Below are 19,906 nucleotides of genomic sequence, written 5' to 3' on the forward strand. Positions count from 1 at the left end.
ATTCCACCCAGAGTTGTATGCCGTTTCAATTGGTGCGAAAATAAATGCTGAAACTTACATTGGTTGCATAGTCAACGGTGTTAGGTTTATGACACTTGAACGTGATGCAAAACGTGCAACGCAAAACTCTGGGGTAGAAGTGGCCGGAGAGAACGGTGTGAAATTTATGGCCAATTAGAAGAAATTATTGAGTTGAATTATACAAATGGTTATTCAACTGTCCTTTTTCGGTGCAAGTGGTTTGATACTCGAAGGGGTGTAAAGTATGACAATAATATCACCAGTATAAGCACTGAACATGAATGGGACAAAGACGATCAACTCATATTTGCTTCGCAAGCCAAACAAGTGTTCTTCATCCAAGAACCGTCTCGAAACAAAAAAATAAACTTAGATGGGTAGTCGAGAACATTAATCATCGAAAAATTTGGGATCGGACATTAAATGATCACCGCGTCGAGCCGGTTCAAAATGCTGATGACGACTTAGAAGATATTGACGTTGTCCACAACAACTCTTCATCTGACTGTCCACTTGTCTTCGACCTCACCCAATACTTTCAAATTGGGTCTGCTCATGTTACTTCAGGTGAGCCTGCAACTGAAGTTGGTCCCCCAACGACTACCGTCGATGAAGTGTTGGAGGTCGAGACTGATGTTGATGAGGACGATCCCGATTATGACATTGAGTTTGATTAAGAGAAAAGTTATTGTAATTTATATTAGTTAGTATTTGAAAAACACTTGTTGAAATATTTATTTGCATATTAGTTAAACTTGTTGCACTTTCTACTAATTTGTATTTGATACACTTGTTTTAACATTTGTAACTTTTTAGGAAATATGTTTTCTTTGTGGTTTGTATTTATTTACTTGATGGTGGATGTGATGCCCCGAGGACATGGGGGAGACGGAGCTGGGGATCCACCAAATCCAGATCCTTTTCGGAGAGGGACGGACGAGACAGACGGTAAGTTATCAATTATTATTTAGTACTTTTATTACATTTATTATAAATGTTGTCACTAATTATATTTAATTTTATTTTAATTGCAGCGGTTCCCCCAAGGAGAGTAAGGGGGAAAGCCAAAAATCAAAAGCTTTTCGCAGGATGGTCAAAGCGGGGGGGGGGGGGGGGCGTATCTCTTACACTCGATAGGGATGTAACGTATACCACCGTTGGTGTACCGAGCGACTTATTTTCACGCGAGGCGGGTTTGTACATGTTGTGGACCATCCCTTTCGATAGAATGGGTTGGGGGAAAGTTCCGACTCCTTATAAGGATGCTGTCATGAACCACCTAAAGGTAAATAAGTTGGGCCATTTATTGGTGTTAAACGGGTGCATACTGGTGCAAAAACGCACGCGTTTGCAGCCGTTTAACGGCGCGTTTACGGCTACAAACGCAGCAGCAAACAGGTGTAAAAACGCAGCCGTTTGCTGCTGCGTTTGCAGCCGTAAACACGCTGTTAAACGGCTGCAAACGCAGCAACAAACAGGTATAAAAACGCCACCGTTTGCTGCCGCGTTTGCAGCCGTAATCGCGCGGTTAATGTTTTAAAGTTTTTATATAATGTTCAATTGTATTTAATTCCTAGGAGAATTTCAATTTCGATGAAGTTGAACAAGATTTGGAGGCGCAAGACTTAAAAGGCGGCATTAGACAAGTGCTTATGAAGCGGTACTCCGACCGCAAGAACTACGCTAAGAGAGAATTTCGTCATAATGGAGGTTATGCCGATGTCGAACGTGCAAGGGCACACCACCCCGAGGATATGCCTTATGAAAACTGGCTGAGAACCATTGATCACTTCTTGGACCCCAAATATATTGCAAGAAGTGAGGCAAACACAAGAGTCCGCCAACTTCAACAATTCCGAAACCGTGGGGGTACATCATCATACAGTAGCACCGCCTACAAACATGTAATGTTTTATATGTGTGTGTTTGTATGTTTATGTTTATTTAACGTCTAATCTAAGTTTTAATGTTAAACAGGGTTTGAAACGTCTTGATACGTACCGCAAAACTCACACCGATAAAGATGGGAATTTTGTTGACCCGGTAGCTGAGCAGAATTATGTAAGTATCTATCTATCTATCTATATATATATATATATATATATATATATATATATTTATATTTATATGAGTAAATTACAACCGATGTCCTTTACGTTTGTACCCTTTTAACTAAAGATATTACAGAGTCAAAGCTGTAAAAAATGGGTTTGAATTGCTGTTAAAAAAGGGGGGGGGTTTAATTGCTATTATATACGCTGCAAATGCTGCCTAAAAGCTGTAAAAAGGGGGGGGGGGTTTGAATTGCTGTTAAATGCAGTTAAAAATGGGTCAATTTGTTGTCAAAATTAAACTTTGACATAAAGGACGGAGCCTGTAATATCTTTAGTTAAAGGACACTGGTTGTAATATGGTAGAAACGTAAAGGACACCGGTTGTAATTTACTCTATTTGTATTTATATTTAACCATCTTCGTAAAATACAACTTAATCTAGAACGCGAGATTATGGGCGGAGAAAGCGGCAGTTCTCAACCGCCGAATGAGGCTACCGTGTTTCAAAACGTTTTGGGTGATCGACGAGGATAGTTCCGGGGGCTTGGGCCTAAACCTTCGAATACGCCATCGAACCCGTTTAGTGCGCAACCTCAAACCGCACAACCCTTTTCGGAGGTAAACTATACATACTTTACTATATTTGGTTTACTATACAAGACATCATTCAAAGTGTTTGTGCTGCTTAAAAACAAAAATAAACTAATTCAATATAAAACTTATATCTAGTACCTGTAAGTGGCTTTTAACATGATAGATAGTAAGTGTGATGTGGCTTAGTGAAACAACAAAACAGATTGAGCAGTTGCTGTAAATGAAAAACAAACACTTCATAAGATTCTAAAGTTCAAAATGATGGACATTAAAGCACTAAAAATGAAATACCATATTCGAGTTCACAATCCATGATCTATTGAAAATGACTAAGTGTCACATACGTTTTACTTGGGTATGGCCTTTTGCGAGTGTCATTTTCTTTGTGAATGCAGCTATATGTTGACCTTTCTTGTACAAAGAATGCTGGACTATTATGTCTTGGGTTTATAAGAAAAATTAATGTTATTTACCTTTGAAAACATTTAGAAAATTCCTCTTTTTGTCCGTTACGAAGACTTATATATACTTGCAACTCTTCTTTTTGCTAATAATATTGGGTTTGATATGTGTTAATGTAGGAATACGTTTCGACTTTGTTCCAAAGTCCGGCATTCGTAAACCAACTTGAATCCTTTCTTGCGGCGAGGGGAAAGAAAGTCGCACCCGACGATGAGTATGACGACGATGAGTATGACGATGACGACCTAACTTGAATCCTTTCTTGCGGCGAGGGGAAATTAGTATTATTGTACGGATATTTTAGAATGTTATTTTTCATATATTTTAGGATGTTATTGTACGGAAATGTTTTATGCGATTTTAGTATGTAAAGCATTATGTTTGTTTAGTCTGTTTGTGTTGCGTAAAACTTATAACGGGAAATACTGCAAATGCAGCAGAAAAATATTAAAAAAAATGACTTTTAGCGGCGACATATGTCGTCGCTATTAATTGAACCCTATTAGCGAAGACACATGCCGCCGCTAAAAGTCCTAATCATTAGCGGCGACAAGGCCTTTAGCGGAGACATTTGTCGCCGCTATTGGTCGACTTTCTTGTAGTGTGAAGCTGGTGAAGCACAATGCAAGATCAGAGGCAACAATATAGAAGACGAAAGTAAGGTGCATTTGACGTGAAAGAAAAGAGCTTAGAACATATAAAGATGATAATGTTACCAATGAAACGTTTAATGTTGAGTACAAAAATGTTATTTGAGATTTACGAAAAGTTCATGTAACATGTTAAATACTCGATTTTATTTTATAGTTCGCTTTAAAGTTTTAAAACGATTAAATATGTTTGTTATTCATTTCTCATTTACAAGATATTCCTTTGCTAAGCCTGTGAATCACATGGGTGCTAAATCTAGTTTATTATAATCGGGTTATAGTGTTACACAAACACTATGAGTCAAAGTAGTTCATAATCAAAGCTCGATCTCTATAACAAAACTTTCTTCGAATATCCCAAGTTAAATATGGTTGTAACGTGTACCAACATATTTTAGAATTTCAGTTGGACCACACAACTTAGAACAGGGCTGACCAAGAGCAAGTGTCATGTACGCGACCGATGTGGGCCCAAATCGAAATGGGGCCTGATTTTTTTAAAATTTTTATATATTTATATATCTAAAAAAGTTCTGTAAGTTATGTATGTTAAAAAAAAAAACCTCTTAAAGGGCCTGGATATATGAATCAAAAATGTTTTTGTGCCTTTTTCCGAATTTTAGATTTGTGATTTTGTAGCCGAATTTGCCAATTTACCTGGATTTGAATGTATAGAGATTTACGAATAGAACCCAAATTTTTTATCTCGCACAGGAACAATTTATTTATTTATTTTTTTTTTTTTGTGATTTTCAGATAAGGCCCTGACTTAGCGATTAATTCGATAAAATATATAGACTGATATTTTGTATCTATTGATGCCATGATGCGGACGGAATGTTCTTGGAGGTTTCAAATATTAAACAATGTATAATATGCGAATACACTATAAATAAGGACATCGATGATTACAAGAAAGACATGTTTAAAGGCCACCAATACTTGATCAACTTATTTGTTGATCATGTCTGCATATTTTTCATTGTTTTTGTAGTGATTGAGATGTGCATTTTCGAGCTTTTAGTTGCTTGCTATACTAAACAAGCAGAGAAGTTCGAGCAAGAAAAAACTGGTGATGACGTGACTGAAGGTCAAAGCGATCAAGACGAGAAAGATGAAAAGAAACAAAGTCAGAAGGGGAAAGATGATGCTCGAGACCGTGATGTGGATATAATCGACTACTTTGGTTGTTCATATGATGGTGATGGAAGTGGGTGTGGAGGTGGTTGTGGAGGTGATTGATGGTTGATTAGTCGGAAATTGTTATAAATTTATGTTTTAAGACATACATGATTTTAGGTATTTTCGATCTTACCATCTTTATATTGTTTATGGGTTAGTCTCACAGTTTTCTTATATCAAACACACAAGAAGCTAGTAGCAAATTACCCTTTCCAAATTGAGCTATGATTTCTTTTGTTTTGAACTAGGCTTGGCTAAGTTGGTCACCGAAAACCGCACTAGATAATTGTATGTTGCCTACTCAACAAATGAGTATCATCGATGGAAGATATCGATGGAAATACAAGAAATTACTGGCAGAAACATCTGTATGTAATTACGCTTAGACCCTCTGTAGTGGTTCACCCTTCTTGGGGGTGTTTACCGCCATCTGGTGTCCACGTCAGCATAGCCAATTTGTATCAAAACGGTGTAGTGGTTCACCCCTCCCTCGCCACTCTTCAATGATTACCTAATAATTACTTAATGATTAATTATTATCGTTATTATTTAATTTGAAATAATATAACAATAATTAAAAAAACATAAATAAATATATTAAAATTTAAAAAAAAAAACTACATAGAACATTATATACTACTAGTGGGATTCCTGTGCGCCTCGCTAAGGGTCTTTGGTTTTTATCGGTCTGATTCATTACAGTATCAGTACGATACCGGTACTCGGCATAGCAATCGTTGCCTATCAAGACGTTTTTACATCGATTGAAAGCCCATATAAATGAATACCTGTACTGGTGTTGTTTGGTCGGCATCGCTCTGTTACGAACCGGTATCGTACAGACACTTGATATAGCTTATGATACCAAAATATACTTTATTTCGAATATTACTTTGTGTTCAACGAATTTTATACCGTAACGCCGGGAATTCCATAAAAACGAATATGGTACTGTTACCGATGATGTTTGTTCAGTATATGTTTGGTTTGTGATGACAAAAAAAAATCAACTATATATCACCTGTTCGAATACCGATATCGATGTTGTTTGGTCGATATATGTTCGGTTTGTCATGATAAATAAAATCAACTATACATGACCTTTACGAATACCAATGTTGTTTGCTTGATATATGTTTGGTTTGTTATGATAAAAAATCAACTATATATATCTCGTTCGAGTAGAACTTTTATCAAACCGTACATAATAATAGGTATATAATGACGTTAATAAAAAAATTATACCGATGTTATGCAGTATCGGTACCATTACCGATGTTGGTCAGACGGTATCAATAATATTAAAAAATAAAAGAAAGAAAATCATTAAAAGTTAAAATTAATGAAATATGTTTAAAGTTAATAATAATAATAATAATAATAATAATAATAATAATAATAATAATAATAATAATCTACTATAATATTGAAATTCTAAAAATATAAAAAATGTATATGTATATTTATTATAAAAAATCAAATGAATTAATAACATAGGCATTAATTTGCTTCCTCTATTTGTACAAACTTTTATGTCTTGTTGGCGTTAGGCAAGTGGGTGTGGTGATGCCCCATACTTAAGGGGAATCACAACCTAAGGGATAGGCATCCATGTTATTCGTCATGTCATCCTTGAAGGGGAATCACCCTTAAGGGATGGAGCAAAGGTGTAGAGGATGGTATTAGATTATGAGTAACCCTAGAGACCTAATTAAGCCCGTAATCTTACAGATGGGTCTACCCACCTTTTTTTATTATTTTGGTTTTTTACAAAAAATTCAACAATTTTTAAACATAATTAAAAAAACATTACATAACATATAAAATAAAAAAATTAAATAACTTAAGAAAAACACTACATAACTTAAAAATAAACAATATCGTGGGCACCTACACAGTTCGTCATCGGTAAAGTACTCGGCCACCAATCTATCGTTAGCTCCTACGTGAACATTATAAAAACATAAAAAATAATTACTACACAAATAAATAACTACTACGTAAAAATATAATAAAGGCATACAAATATAATAATGATACAGAAATAAATACAAGTATAAAGTAACCTTCTCGGCCTCTGTTTATGGCCGCTTGCCTATTTCGCGGTTATGACATGATTCTTTCTTTCCTTCCTCATCAATGATCATCTGTGTCGCCTTCATTATGGCGTTTAAAAAATACTGATCTCCTTTCCCCAAAGATAACGAACACCACGAATATGAAGACATTGTGTCATTTTTTTTGGAGAGGTTGAAATTTTATAAAATTATTGAAAGGGTTTTTTTTTTTTTTTTTTTTTTTTTTTTTTTTCAAAAAGGTTGAGAATGTATGAGAGTAGAAGAGAGTTTGGTTGTGAATAGGTTAAAATAGGGGAGATTGTTTATTTATATTGAAAATAATATTTTTTTATTGATTGTAGCTGTTAAAAAACGACATGATTTTTGAATGGAGCGTCGACAGCTTCTCAGGGAGGCGATGGGGATGCAACGGGCCTAAGGGGGGCGGTGTGGAAGTTCCCCGATGACCACGATGGGCCGGGGACGTCCCCACACCCATTCGCCTTATTGGCCATTCTAGGCGGTGGATGATTCATCAACATCTAAACACGCGTCATGCTCTCTATTTTGTTAAGAGAGAAATCCTACCCAACGTCATTGTTGCCGGTGGCGCTATTACCGGTGATGGTGGTCAAACATGGTTGCTAAGTGGAGATTGTAAAAAAAAAGAATATCAGAACCAACCACGTGGACCAATTATTGGTTGACATGTGGCGGCACAAGTTAGCCTGCCAACACTGTTCCGAAGAACCTACAACAATTGTTATTATATATGCTCATGACATTATAGCGTAGTGGCTTCTTAGGGATGAGATAAGGCTTATGACGGTCATGGGTTCGATTTCGACAAGAGAGTTTTTTTCCTGTATTTATTGGGTTTTCTCATGAATTGATGTATAGGCATTATTGCCTAGTGGAGATAGATATGAGCGGGTGGTTCCGGTGGTGGCACAATGATACTCTAGTGGTCTGTCAGTGATCCAAATTTGCCTTTCAAATTTTTTTTATTATATATAACTAGATTTACCACCCGCCGCAATGCAGCGAGGGATTCAATAATTATATATCATGTTAGATGAAAGACAAATGTTTCTCACATGACCACGAGCCTGTGTGTAAAACCGAGAAAAAAATAACTACGTCGATCTCTGACTCGCACGTTGCGACAAACCTATCAAATGGGGAAAAATAGACGCGCTGCGACGGAAATGTCAAACAGGAAAAAATAGATGAAAAACGTTAAATCCCACACGCACGTTGCGGCGTGTTAAGTCGGAAATTTAGAACGACACGTTAAACGGAGAACTTATGAAAGATAAAAAGTATATAAGAGACTAAAGTTGAAAGTAAAAAAAATGTTGAGATTAAATTGCAAAAGATGAAAAGTTTTGGATTGAAACTAAAAAAAATTAAAGAAACAGAAAAAATAGATGAAAAAACGTTGAATCCCACGCGCACGTTGCGGCGGGTTAAGTCAGAAATTTAGAACGACACGTTAAACGGATAACTTATGAAAGATGAAAAGTATATAAGAGACTAAAGTTGAAAGTAAAAAAATGTTGAGATTAAATTGCAAAAGATGAAAAGTTTTGGATTGAAAGCAAAAAAAAAAAAAAAAAAAATAAGGGGGTTAAATTGCAAAAGATGAAAGCTTTTGAATTAGAAGTGAAAAATCAAATTAATCAAAGAGATTAAAATACCAAAGATTGAAACTTTAGACTTAAATTGCAAAGATTGAAACTTTAGAGTTAAAAAAGAAATCAATTAAACAAAAGAGATAAATAGATTTAATTAAATTGATGTTTAATATTATTATTATTATTATTATTTAATAAAAGAGATAAATAAGAAAAAAAGGGTGAGAAATTACTAGAGAATGACACGTGTGCAAAAAGGATTTTTGTTTATTAGTATAGAAAGATGCGCAAAACTTATATTTTTTTTTCGGTCAACATTTATATTTAATTTGGTGATTTTCATCATGTTTTATGCCATAAAGGTTCGTGTAAGGCCTCCTAATTCAAGATCTCACTCAGCTAAAGCCACCAACAGGTGTGCGGAATCCACCTGATGATTAACCACTGTAGATGAAACACTAGAATGCAAAGATTTGTGAGAGAAATCAAGAATACACAGAGTATTCTTGATGAGGAAGATGAATGACGTCACTCACACACAATAGCCGCCAGACAAAACACACACACAATGATTAGGGTTAGGTGCACAGAATTTCACACAGAATCGCCACCTTGTCTATTCCACATAAAGGTATAAATACAAGGCAAAACCCGGACTTTCAAGACAAACTAGAAAGCCCGGACAAACAAACTACACAAAGCAAAACTCTGACTTTTGTCCTAAACAAAACTCAGACAAAAGTCTATCCTAAAACTTGGACAAAATGTCCAAGGATAAAGCTAGGACTATCTTTTAATATATGTACAATAAAGACCCTACAAAATGGGAGACTTGCACTTATCACCTAAAGTGCATTAACAAACTCCCTCTTGATCAGTGCATGGTCTTCATTGGTCTCGAGATCTTCATACTCTCTTCGAGAAGCTGCTTCCTGCCCAGACCTTGTTCTTCACACAGAACTAAACCACCTTGATGAACTGGTCCGCTAGAACACGATCTTCTTCATTGTATTTTTGAGGCAGGCGCCGGAGCTTCTTCAGATGTGCTTCCCTTAAGTTGGCAAGCCAAATCGGATCCAGCACTTTAGCAATCTCAACCGTCACTTTCTTTTTGGTAATCACAGCTTCTCCAGTCTTGCCATTGAGATACCAATAACCTATGTTGTCAAATTTGTCGAGATTAAACTTACGCATAGGAATTTTACGGAGGCATCTCGCTGGAGGATAGACCACCTTCCATTCTTCGTTACCAGTGAACTTGTTTAAGTACTTAACTCCTCGACCAACTGCTGGCTTGAACATCTTCCATTTACTTTCTCGACTCTCAGCAACAAGATGAGGAATCAATCCTCTGATACTAGCAACATTTGTATGGTTGTTGAGATCAAGCTGAGCAATGTGATGGAGATCACGAGCTGGAAGAGTCTGAAGATACTTGGCCCTTGGCCTGAAGTACTGTACCCATGGTTGTAAAACAAGGTTTCCAAGGCCGAGTATTCCCCGAGTAGTCGCTACAAGGTAGGCTGCCGAGGCGACTTTCTTTAACTCCGCCTAATTACTCGAAATCGATCAAACGCGGTCAAACTCGGCCAAAATCGGATCTAATAGGTCAATTCGGGCCGAATTTGACTTAAAAATAATAAAACATAATTTATATGACTATCATATTAAATAATGAATATCATTTTCACGTATTTTGTTATAAATATTAGTAAATTTATGTTATTAGACATATATTTAATTTACGAAAACTAATTTCTTTATAATTTACATGTCCGAGTACTCCCCGAGTACTCTCCGCCTATGCCGAGTACTCTCAACTCCCCGATCGACCGACTAGGGAGCGCCTAGCGACTTTTGCAACCATGACTGTACCCCATCGGTCCTTTTGATCATTACCAGGCCGTGCTGCTCATCGAAATCCCAACTTCGAATCTGACCCGAATATTCACCTTTTGTGGATAAATACCTCTTCCTTTGAGTTTCATCTGGAAGATTTCTAAACCACTTGTGAGCTGCCAAGCTAACTTCCTCGGGAATTCGTATTGGATTAAAGATTTCTTCGGGCATTTCACAGCCAAACACAAAGCCTCTGATAACATCGCTGTTGACTGGTAAGGAGTCGTACTCAATCCTCTTCCCTTTCGCAGTCTCAATGAAATTGAACTTACCAGCTAGGTCGTCGTCGGATCGCCAATCTTCAACCATTTCCTCAACCACTTCACCAGATCCTAAAACCAAATCAGCAGCAGGGTCTAACTCAGAATCAGATAGGGCACCTGTATCAGATTCTACAGGGCCTTTATCTCCCCCTGCAGCTGCACCCGAGGACTCCCCCTCAACATGAGCCGAGGTTGCAGCTTCAGGAGCACGTGCGCTCCTTGACTGCTCCCCCTGCTTCGCTGCGTTGGGATCCTTGTCCTTGTCAAGATCGTCTCTGATTTTCTTTAGTTCATCCATCTTGCATTTAGCCTGCACCTGAAAATCCGAAGCCGAAATCTCCCCCTGATCAGCAAGGAGTGACACGAGATCTGTCACAATCCCGAGAAGCTGATCCGTAGTACTAACCAAAGTCTGTTGTCGGGCAGACGTCGAGGCATCTTGTGTTATGAACTTACCCAAATGAATACTCTGATCTTTGGTTAGACGAAAAAGCTGTGCCATCTGCTGGTCTCGAACTGCATCCCTTTTCTTCAAGAAGGCAATTTCTTTCTGCTGCCTAGAGATTTGATTCTTATGTTGTACCATAACCTTGGCTGCATCCTGAAATTTGCCATGAACAAACTCCTGAAAGTTCTGCCCTTGACCTGAACTTGATGGTCTCGAAGCAGAAACAGTAGAAGATCTAGGAGCAGCAGGTCTTGAGCCAGACGGCTGTGCACTAGATGGCCTAGGACCTGAAGATGGTAGAACTGGAGGACGCAGAGATCCTTTCTTCGATCGCACTGGCGGACTCGGACCGAAAGCAACCTTCGGACGTGCTTGTCGTGTCTTTGGCGCTTGCAAAAAAGAACTTCCTGATAAGGCAAACACATTACCCGTACCCATTTGAGAAGATAACGACCCAAATAATGGTACTGCAGGAATCAAAGAAGACATCATCGGCGTTACTGGTTGAAGAGAAGTAGCCATACTGGTAGCTTCCACAAAAGAAGTGAATGGACGTGAGGAAGACAGTGACGGGAGAGCTACAGATAACTCCATATTTAGAAGACCTCTGGGGTCTGATGGAGCAGAGCTGGATGTAACCGTGACCGAAGCAACTATCGGACTCGAAGACTGAAGATCCGGAACAGCAACACGTTGTCGCTTATACGTCCTGAGAGGAACTGGCACACGGACAGTATCAGTATCAGGACGACGACGGTCTTCATCATCATCATCAGAAGAGGACGAGCTAAAAGATATTGAATCCAAATCGTTGGCTTTATCATTCCAACTGGCTAAACGTATACTCCAATCGGAAGAGGGGCCGAAAGAAGCAACCTTTGCGCGAAATAAATCAAGTTTGTTCTTTTCGGAAGGTGTGATACGATCTTAATGTTCCTTCATAACTAATAGAAGGTATTGCTTTTCAGATGGCATATCACTAACGGATTCATCCACAGAAACTTCTTCCATAGGACGCTTCCCTTTGCCAACTGTACGGGAGGACGGACCCGCATCTAGAGCTGCATCAAGCTCTAAAATCACATCATCAGTTTCTACAGCAACTCCTGTTGCCGAAGACGTAGAAACTGGAGCTTGAACAGACACAGTTTCTTGAATAGAAGCAACAACAACTAATTCAGAAATCACTGGTTCTTGAACGGGTTCAGGTTCCGGAAGATTAACCGGTGGTTGTTGAGGATCAAGCTGAGGTTGAACAACCACTGGCTCGTGAGCATCTCCAACAAAAATTTGATCAACACCACTTCTAATGTTTAACCAATTCGGTTCAATTTCTGGATTGTAGTTGCCTTGAAGAATAGCACCACGCAAGGGAGTCGTAGCAGGACGAGCATCAGTCCTTTTGGACTCGTTAACCCTGGCAGGTAGAGTTCCTTCGAACGAAAGATTCGGCAACAAATGTCGAAAAATAAGACAAATAAAACAAGGATACAGAATCATCAAACGCTTATCATTTGCCTTCAGACCAATCTGGTGTTTGAGAGCTTGGAGAATCATCAGTGAGAAATTGTACGGCTGGTTGTAAGTTAATCCAATCATCGCAGAAAGAAGATCATGACCCATCGTATCAGTTCCCGATTTTCGTGCAGACAGACATTGAAACAACACATGAAAGAAGTATCTCCACTGCCCAATAATCAATCCCTTATAGATCTCCTTCCTGGTAAAAGAACCAACGTAGCCGAAAGATCTAACCCCACGTTCACGGATTTGCCGCACATAGCACGTGTTTCCACGATCTAAATCACCAAAACGCAAAGCCGCACGAATAACTACCTCCGTGATAACAATAGAGCTTCCAGAAACAGTAGCTTCAATAGAATCATCAACAATCTGAGCCGTACGCCAAAAATCCTAAATATACGCTTGCACTTGGTGAATATTTTCTGAAATCGCGAAACCAATTCTTGAATTTCGAAGAAAACGTATGATATCAGAATATTCGGCTCCACTATGAACGTTCTCGTTTAGCAAGGCAATTTGATTATGATTACGATGAAACTCCCGAACAGGACGAGGTTGTTCTGTCATCTCTGTTGGAAAATAAACCAAAAACGAAACACATGCATCAGATATAAGTGCAGAATAGTTAGAAAATAACAGCATGCAGTTTACACATAGTGAACTTCAATATACAATGCTTGGCAAGATAACTGTCACACAGTTAAACGCACAGTTAAAATAAACCTTAGACAGTGATAAGAACCCAGACAGTCCTGAACTGTTGACAAAGAAACCCCCGAGTGAGACAGAACTGCTTAAAAGCCAGACATTGTTCAAAACTCAGACAGTCTTGACTGTTTAACACTCGGAACAAACATAAGAACAATACAGACTGTTCAAAACTCGGAAAAATAGTCTTTACCAAAAAACTCGGAACATCTGTTTCTATCTTGACTTATTTTAAAGCTCGGAAATATGTTAAAACTGTTCAAAACTCGGAAAAAATAGTCTTGATTGTTTAAAACTCGGACCAAATATAAGAACAAGATAGACTGTTCAAAACTCGGAAAAACTGTTTTTACCAAAAACTCGGAACATCTGTTTCTATCTTGACCTCAATACTCGGACCCACTACTAAACCTCAGACTTTGAACCGTTGACATGTTTAACATGATAAATCTCAGACTTTTGATTGCAGAATTCGGTTAACTGAACTCATGAATATAACTCGGAGACACAGAGATTGTAAAACTCGGAGACACCAAAACTGTAAAACTCGGAGACACATAAGACAGTAAAACTCGGAGACACAGAAACTATAAAACTCAGAGACACATAAGACAGTAAAACTCGGAGACACAGAAACTGTTTCAAAACTCAGACTTATGAAAAACCTCGGAACAAACAAACGGATAAGCAAGTTGTCACAGCATAAAGATCACACACAGTTTCTTTTACCACAACTGTAAACTTAAACACTTTGGCAAAACTCGAAACAAAGACCTTCATTAAAAACTCGGAATTGAACAAAGCTTTGTTGATTTTTAAAAGAAACTCGGACATGAGTTAAAATCTTATCACCGAATCAAGTCTTTGATCCTTCCGAACTTACGGAAGAGAGAAAAGATTGAATCTCAAAGATTTCAACACAACAAAACAAGAACACTCCTTTCATAATGGATCAAAAAGGTTAAAATTCAAATTTCTTTCATCTTCTTCCTAAGAACAACCAAGTTTCGCGCCAAAACACCAACCAAGAACTTCACAAGGTTCTACTAAAGCATCATACAAACAAACAACAATTTTTATCTAACCAATCAAATCCAAGAACACATTCACACAAGATTTTAACCAATCAAGGCTCAAGAACAACTCAATCATTCAATATTCCTCACTATTCAAAACCCCCAACTTCAAGAACACCAAGTTCTTGAAGCCAAACATAAAACCCCCAAATTTTCTTACAAAACCCTAACCTCAAGAATTTTAATAGCATCAAATATCTTCATCAATCAGTAAGAAACAAAGCTTCAAGCAAGATTTTAACAAGATATATGAACACTAAGTTCAAATCCAAACCCTAGAACTTAATATCTTACCAAGATTGAAACAATGGAGAAGTTATGAGTGTAGAGAGACATACCTTGAAGGATACTTAGGATTTTATGAGCAAGAAACAAGAAATTTGCAAGAAGCAAAGAAGAAGAATGAAGGTGAGAAGGAAAGGAGCGATGAAAGGCAAGTAATCTTCTGATGGTTTTTTTGTTTGTTGTGAGGGAGAAAGATCGGACTAAAGAGGGATAAAAGGGCAGACCACAACACACGCCGGTACACGTTCACGGTTGGTTTTTAAAAATCGGACCAAGCTTTGTTTAAAAACTCGGACCAAAAGCGGTTTGAAAAAAAAATCCGGTCCAAACGATGTAAACATCGGACAAACATACAAATTTAATCAAGCCCTTTGTAAAATTTGAAAACATCGGACCTCAAAAGAATGTAAACATCGGACCAACTTGTGTTGATTAAAAAATTCGGATCTATGTTAAGTTTAATTTTGCACTGAAACCCCTAAACTCATTTCAACTTGTCATAAAAAGTATGAAGCTTTCAAAGAACAAATCTTTCACTTCAGAGACGGAAAAATATCAATGCTTGGAACAAATTTTATCGAATCCCTTAACCAGACGAAATTTCTCACACACACTTAGATGTATCTTACACGACCGATTTTTCATGAGAAAACTTATTTTAACTTACCGAACTTGATATTTAATATCTTATTAAATAATTTTCACAACCCTAGAGTAATCTTAATAAGATAACTCGCACATAGAAACAAGAAAGCAAAATCTTTTTGTGGTTTTTTCAATTTGAACTAAATTAAAGACGTTAAACCTAAGAACATATTTACACTAATTATCTTTTTGCGAAATCGGAGCAAAGGAATCATATCGGTTTTACTTATCAGTATCCGACACAAGAACCATAGCATTTAGCTTTAATCTTTTAGAATGATGTTGACAGTTCAAGACGTTCAACGGTATTGTGGTCCACTTAAGTTTTAGCACGCTTTCGAACACTGTTTTCGAGATATGGAATTAAGTGTATTAATAGCTGATAGTAACTATGTTTACCCACCTCAGAATATACTCCCGTATCAAGGTATGCACGAGAGATCATCTTACTGGTGAGTATACCATTTATCATCTATTTTTGACGTATAAGCTGATGTGAGATACTCACTTATTTGGAATTGAAAACAAGTCCTTTGTGATAGAATCACTTATTGAGGAGGAACTTGAATTTCAGATGCAAAGGGCACAGGAGCAAGTCCGTGAACAGGTTAGTACCATCGTACAGACAAAGAGACGAACTTGACTCCCGCATAATTTTGTGGGACATGTGATTGTTTATCACTTATTTGGGTCGAATGCATCATGAATTAAGGATATTTACACGTATGTATAGTATCATGGAAGATCTAGACTTGCGTCCCCGATATTTTCGGTAAAAGAAACAACCATGATACCCAGATGATAAACAGCATAAAGACCACGTATCTCAGAACCTCGGCAATCTATCAAACGAAATTACGGTACCAAGGCCATATATCCGAGAGATGTGCTACACAAGTTACGTAGTTCATTATGTTTATATACCAAAGACAGGTTCTTATTTACGCGTAAAACCTACCGAAGCAACGTATGATGAAGCTGTCACAGTTAACAGTTAATTGATTATATAACCATAGTCCTGCATTAGATACGACTAACCCATGTACTATCATTTCCCTTATATCTCAACACGACCTCATTTTAAATTTTTCATATGTTTTTGTATTTTTCTGAAATTTATCCTACAACTAAGTAAAATGTTTTTGGAGTTTTTCAATTTTTCGAAAGCGGTAAGAACTGTACAGAAAAGATAAAATAAAGTTTCTATGCGAGTTTAGAAAGCATTTTACTCTGGGTTGATCATGCCAATCATTCGGACCAGATTTTCAAATCTAGCCCGATCGAATGTTTTTGTAAACAGGTCGGCAAGATTATCCAAGGTGTCTACCCTAACCACTTCTATTAAACCCTTCTCAGCACAGTCGCGAATAAAATGATGCCTAACATCTATGTGCTTAGTGCGTGAGTGATTAACTGGATTGTTTGTTATGGAAATGGAAGAGTTGTTATTGACAAGAATAGGAGTTCGAGTAAAATTCAAACCGTAGTCCCTCATTTGCTGCTGAATCCACAAAACCTGAGCACAACAGCTTGATGCAGCAATGTACTCGGCCTCGCACGTGGATAGAGAAACAATAACTTGCTTTTTGCATTGCCAAGAGACAAGACGATTCCCAAGAAGTTGTGCGCCGCCAGAGGTTGACTTTCTGTTCATCGGGCACCCTCCGAAATCCGCGTCAGCATACGCCATCAAATCCAGACCACCTTCAGCTGGATACCACAATCCAAGCTTAGGCGTCCCTTTCAGATATCTGAAAATACGCTTGACTGCTTTCAAGTGAGACTCCTTCAGAGTTGATTGATACCTAGCACACAAACAAACAGAGAACATAATATCTGGTCGTGAAGCAGTAAGATACATCAGTGAACCTATCATTGCTCGATATAGAGTCGGATCCACTTCAGGATCTTTCTCCTTATCGGGTGAAAGCTTGAGATTTGTCGGGAGAGGCGTGTCATAGGGTAAGCTATCTTCCAATCCAAATCTTTTGAGAATCTCGTGGACATACTTTGTCTGATGCACGTACGTCCCGGTTTTTCCTTGACTCACTTGGAGACCTAAAAAGAAGGAAACTCGCCCATCGCGCTCAATTCAAATTTTGACTTCATCACCGCTTCGAACTCACGCCACAATTCTTCATTTGAAGAACCAAAAATTATGTCATCAACGTAAATTTGCACGATCAGAAAATCTCCCCCTTTCTTCAAAATGAACAGTGTGGAGTCAATCGCACCATGCGAGAACCCATGCTCCAATAGATGTTTTGACAACGTCTCGTACCAAGCTCGAGGGGCCTGATGGAGACCGTAGAGAGCCTTGTCCAACAGATAGACTTTATTGTCTAACCCTGGAGCTTCGAAACCCGGTGGTTGGGACACATACATAGTTTCATGCAATTTCCCGTAAAGGAACGCGCTTTTCACATCCAACTGATAGACTTTGAAACGCATGTGTGCAGCAAAGGCTAGAAACAAACGAATAGCTTCCAGTCTTGCTACCAGCGCATAAACTTCAGTATAATCAATCCCTTCCTCTTGATTGAAGCCTTGAACAACCAACCGTGCTTTGTTTCTAACTACGACACCCTTATCGTCTTTCTTGCACTTGAGAACCCATTTCGTGTTGATTGCATGTTGGCCCTTTGGAAGATCGACCAAATTCCACACCTTTAACTTGTCGAACTGAGCTAACTCTTCTTGCATCGCCTCACACCAAGAATTATCCTTTAGAGCCATTTGATAGTTCTTCGGCTCTATCTGAGAGATAAAACATTCATGAAGGCTAAGATTGTAGATTTCTTCTTTCTTGATAGCAGAGAACAGACATTGCATCTCTGAAATACTCCTTCGCGTTTGCACTCCCACATTTGGGTTCCCAATAATATTATCAACAGGATGATGAATATTTGTTCTTGGAACTGGGATTGCCGGAGGTTGAAGATTGTTTCCCAAATTCGATTGAATCTCCCCCTCAGCATTTGCATTACTACTAGAAGCTTGATCATTACCAGAAGACGCATTAACATTTGGATACGCTGAGAAGTCAACGTATAGATCTCCACTTGTAGTTTGAGCAGCTGCATTGGGGATCTGCTCAGCAACAACGTCATTTACGTTAGAAGAGTCAGTGACTGGAACATTCGAAGACACATTAGTAGGAATACTTGCTCTCCAGCTCGCATCCACTTCATCTTTGTTCACAAGATGTGTGTATACAACCTCCGAATCTTCTTCTGAAACATCAGGAAGATCAAATGAATCAAATAATTTATCATAATCATAACCGCTTTTGGGACCGAATTCGGACGGTGGAGGATCGAAACTCAAAGGAGTTATATCAAACACGATCTCCACTGTTCGCTTCTTGATGTTATAAACGCGTTTGTTTGGAGTTCCATTGGCATATCCCAAAAAGAACCCAACTTCACCAACTTCCCCCATTTTAGGAGTATCTTTGGTGCGTTTGATAACACACTTAATCCCAAAAGGTTGTAAACTAGATAAGTTCAGCTTCCTGTTTTCAAGAAATTCATAACACGTTTTATCTTCTCTTTTGACAGTAAGCACATGATTTAACACATAACATGCAGTGTTTACCGCCTCGGCCCAGAAGAAAATTGGCAATTTTGATTCAGAAAGCATAGTGCGGGCTGCCTCAATCAAGGTACGATTCTTCCGTTCTGCAACTCCGTTCTGTTGAGGAACATATGGAACGCTGAACTGATGAATTCTTCCCATTTCCCGACATAACTCATCCATATAATGATTTTTAAACTCAGTGCCGTTGTCACTTCGGATTTTCTTAATAGGAAGTGAATAATTTTTCTCAAGTTGTTTGAATAAGTCTCTTAAAATACCAGCCGTTTGATCCTTTGTTTTTAAGAAAAATACCCATGAGTAACGTGAGAAATCGTCAGTGACAACTAAGCAATAAGACATCCCACCAATTCTAGCAACATGGATCGGGCCGAAAAGATCCATGTGAAGCAATTCAAGTGGTTTTTGGATTGAGTTAACTGTTTTCAGTTTATGAGGCTTTCGTTTGATTTTTCCTTTTTCACATGATTCACATTTGTTGTGCATATTGAAACTACGTAAAGGAACCCCCAACACTAAGTTGTTTTTCACTAAGTGGTTCATTTTTCGCAGATGCACGTGGCCCATTCTCCTATGCCAGAGATACAATTGATCTTCAGTCGCCTTTGAAAGTAGACAAGTCACTCGAGCTGACGAGTTAACCAACGGGCGCATGTCCATGACATATGTGTTATTCAGGAACAACAAATCCCGGACGCAAAACGAAGCAAGCTTTATCAGTGAACAACATCGTGTACTTGTTATCACAGATTTGAGAAACCGACATCAAGTTATGCTTCAATTCTTCAACGTAGTTCACTTTAT

The sequence above is a fragment of the Helianthus annuus genome, chromosome 11 (genome assembly GCF_002127325.2).
Source record: "Helianthus annuus cultivar XRQ/B chromosome 11, HanXRQr2.0-SUNRISE, whole genome shotgun sequence".
NCBI classification, from domain to species: Eukaryota; Viridiplantae; Streptophyta; class Magnoliopsida; order Asterales; family Asteraceae; genus Helianthus; species Helianthus annuus.